Genomic DNA, 4387 nt, shown 5'->3' with positions numbered 1-4387 from the left:
TTTGCTTGATCATATTTATTTATTTCTTTTTTTTCTGTTGTGTTGGATCCGTACTTCAGCCTAGCCAGTATTCAAGCCATCACAGGAAGTACCTGAGCTGTAAACATTGCTTGGCTCAAGGTGCTCGCACAGCAGGTACAGAGGGGTTCACTCCTTTACTGTCCTAAATACAAATCATGTTCTAAACATCACTTTGTTTACATGTACACCACATGTAAAGTTACATGCACATCGACTTGCACACACCCTTGGCCATCAAATAAAACGAGGTACAAGATTCAACATGGTGTCAAGCCAACAGGAAGAGCTTCTTTTTGCCCTCTTTTGGAGTTCATTAATTGATGGTGGCAGAGACTTATTCAGGATATCTCCAAACTTTTATCAGTTAATCATTTGTATTTTCCGTAATAGACTTTTGTCAGTGATACTACTCAAACGATTCTCTTCCATGAATTGGCAATATAATATTTCGACAGTATATTGTGTTTATAAAGTGACTGCCTTTTTACAGTCTTATTTGTGCAGATTTGGTTCCTTCCACAGTTGTTAGCATTTCCTATGGGCATGTAAAGTGAGAAGCTTTTCCCCGCTGAAACCAAAGGATCCAGTCATATTGACCCTGTTGCCTTTCATACTTGCTCTAATGCTCTGAAGCCACTTTTTAGTTTCACCTCTGCATCTCTCAGTTCAGTTGTATCATCTCATGACACTGGTTGCATGACTCATTCCACACAGGAAATTGAGCTGATTTATTTGTATTATTACGGTACTCTTTATAACCTAAGTGTTGTGCTGATGACGATGTGGTCATTTCTGATGCACTCATTGTTACAACGTTGGTTTGATTAGTGCTTCTCTTTCCCCCCTGAGGAATATTTGGAAGAATGAAGATTTGAAAACCGAAGGATGGCTTTTCTGTTGTACGAGTTTTATTCCTAATGTTTTTTTTTATGAGTATGGTCAGGAAATGTGCTGGCGAATTGCTTCAATGATGTCGTTCTGTTTAGTTTGTGCTCCCTAACACTATTGTCTGCTGAGAGCTTGTGTTGGGATATTGACCTGAAAACAAATTATATGCTGTCTTTTCATCTTAAGCCTCCAGCGTTATACTATTTTGTTTATTGTTCAAATAAAAGATTGTGGAAAAAAAGCAGTTTGCCAATGAAGTCTAGTCAGAACACTGCTTAGCTTTCTTATGATACTCCAACAACTGTCTCGACACCTTGGACTACCCTACAGAACAATGTGCACAATAAACCAAAACAAAAAGCCTGAAATAAAGGAGAAACCAATCCTACCAGTGTATATGTGCATGTATTGTTGCGTATGTTCAAACAGTCATGTAAAGTGGCATCCAGTATCCATTATTTAGCTGCCCATATCCGGATTTGTAATAGTACAGCAAATGTGTAGCGTTTACAGTATATTCTATATAACCTCTGAATTGCTGTGGTCTAGCTGGCTGCCTTCCATTCCTGACTCGAGTCGGTAAAGGCAACGAGGCAGTGAGCTCTTGTTTGGTTTACCCAGGCTGGCCCAGCTTTCTGGAATGTACCAAAACTTCCATCCACCAGTTTTTGTGGTTTGTCTCCAGAGATAATTGGACCTTTTGCTAAGATGCTGTAGGAGTTTTCTTGCTCTAAGACTTTCATATGTAATTCAGCATGGCATTTTGCTTGTTAATGTTACAGCGTAGCTAAAGATCCCCTCTTTATAGGCTTGTGGCATGGAGCGCAAATTATAGCTGTGCGCACCCTACTGATAGACCACCTATACTCCAAATGGTGTGCCTTTCAACCACACTAGCCTGACGCCATGCATTGCTGCTTGTTTTCCCACCTACTTTAAGACTTGAGTGGATGTTTTTAGCCAGGATATATTTCAAAACAAGACAGTTATTTCTGAAGACCATGTTGTAGTGTGGAACCTGGCTGAGGTTCTCTGAAGGAGGTTGCGCCAATGAAGGGTTGCTCTAGATGAACTTTAGTGGGAGACAAGATTGGTGTCACCGTATGGAACATGAATAAGATTGGTATCAAGTGTTGTGTAAACATTGCAACCACACATACTAAGTGTACATGTTCTTTTCAGCACATAAAAAACCCTCAGCTCCTAAGTCCCAATACATGCTCCCTTCCACTGAAGATATGAGCATTGCAGTATGAGGATAGAGTCGGCTGAGTAATGAGTCTTCAGACTGTGGACCGAGAAGAACATGATGTCCAGAAATGAGAGGTGCTGCCTATGTCTGTCACACCTTCCTGATGAAGCGTTGCAACGGAGAATAAAAACGTGCTATTTCACTTTTTAGTCCAACGTATGTGGTTACAACTGTGGTTATCAACATCACTGGTCCAGATCTGTCCCCAAACCACCTGGTTTCTTATTTACACTAGCATTGTTCTTGGCTCCGGAAAACTGAAATGCGAGACCTCAATTTCCTGTCTGTAGTAACCAGCTGTAGGCAGCAAGGTCAGTAAAACAAGAGGGAATGCAAATAGTCTCAGAAGGTCTTCCTTACAACAACACTTTGCTGTGGTGCAGCTTACACATTTCAGTAATTTGGCGTTTGAATGGCAAAGAGCAGTTACAGGAACTCCTGCCCCTACTGTTGGCTTGGGACCAACCCAGCCCAGTCAAACAAACTGCTGTCCTTGTGACAGGAATTCCAGGCATGCGCTATTCTTCCTTGTGCTTCTGACTGGCGAGGATGGTCCTCGTGCCCTCCAGAGAAGAGTCAGAGGTCCTTCTCCTTCAGACTGCTACCCTCCCATCTTGCCAAATTCCTATTCATGTGAAAAAGTTCCTCTGTCCGGGCAGCCAGACTCTATTTCTCCCAATGGGTTCCCTTACTGTGTCGTGTATGTCAAACTATATGGACCTTGTCCTGTCTCTATGTACTCACACCCCCCCCCCCCCATCTCCCCAGTACCTCCTCTTAGCTCCCCTATTGCCATGTTTCAGCTTCCTTTTCAGGGGTTCCTCCACGGTACCCCTCTGTCGTTAAGGGCAACAAACACACCATGGCGACCAGAGCTTAGAGGGTCTCCTCACCCCTCTCCAAATAAACCTCAAGCTACGTGTAGGGAGGGGCTTCCGAAATAGTGCTGATGTAAGTGTGACCCAATGTCTGCTCTCTCACTGGAGCATGACTTCTGGACAAGGGGTTCCAGTCAGTCAAAGGTCATGGTTGCTGTTTTCTGATGTAAGCTTAAGGAAACGCAGGGTCATACTGGATCCCTCTGCCCTTATGGGATACTAGATAATAACTGGCTGTTCAGCCCAAGGCCTGTATTAAGTAATCTTCTCTTCTTCTAGTAACAGTGGAATTGTGAGTAAACTCCTAAATTATGTTTTTTCCATGGGAGGTTCTATCTTTATATTGGATGCTGAATTGAAGGTGATCTCTTCACAGTCCTCAGAGAACAGCACCCCCTTGTGGACACACAACTCAACCATCAAACCTTGACAGACTTCATGGCTGATCTTTCAGTCCAACACGGGACTGTTCTTCTTTATGTTACATGGTCGTACTAAAACCTAAGAGCTATGCCTCACAGAAAAGGGGAAAGAGGCCACAGAGAGGGTGAGTGAAAGGGAGAGAGATTTTTTTCATCCTCTGTCCTTCAGTTCTCTGTTGACACGCGAGCAGCTGTAGTGCTTTGGCACCTGGGCACAGGGCCGGAGTGTTTAAACTGCTGAGTTTCAATCTAGGTTTCTCGGGTGATTGGAAGAAAAAAGAGGCAGCCTTTAGCCAGCTACACACTCTGTGGCCTTTTTGAACAGCTGTAGCCAGCCTGAAAAGGCCAACAGAAGACTTTTGCCCTGGAGAAGGTACACCAGCCCCTCATCACTGACCAGTAATGTTACTGTGGTTACCTTGATATTGTTTTGTTTGGCCTTATCAGAGCTCTGCAGCTCATTTATTGGTGACAAGTGAGAAGTGATTCAAACAGGTGTGTTCGGTTCTTCGTGAAGGTGGTCGAGGATGCTGCTATTTACAGTTTGGCAGCACCCCACTCATCATCCTCAGCCCCGGGCAGACATGGGAGTATGGAAGCCTGCCTCTGGCACGAGGGTGACAGCCCCAGCACCCAGACTAGGGAGTTCCCCTGGGTCAGGTTCAGCAATGATTTAAGAAACCGTCAGGAGGAAATGAAAGCAGGCCCGTCTCACAGTACATTATTCTGTACACACCAAGCACCTGAATCCATGAGACTTATTCTAGGCAAGCGTCCCAGAACTACTGCACATGTCAGGATAACGGTTGGGGAGGAGACATGTTAATGCTATGGCTATATGACTCTCATTCTATGTGTAAAGCCAGTCAAGCCCAGATGAACATCATACTAACCGCAAGGGCCTTACAGTAGGATGTCTTGCTGGG

This window comes from Osmerus eperlanus, chromosome 10 (genome assembly GCF_963692335.1).
Source record: "Osmerus eperlanus chromosome 10, fOsmEpe2.1, whole genome shotgun sequence".
Classification (NCBI taxonomy): Eukaryota; Metazoa; Chordata; class Actinopteri; order Osmeriformes; family Osmeridae; genus Osmerus; species Osmerus eperlanus.
Note: the sequence above shows the minus strand (reverse complement) of the source record.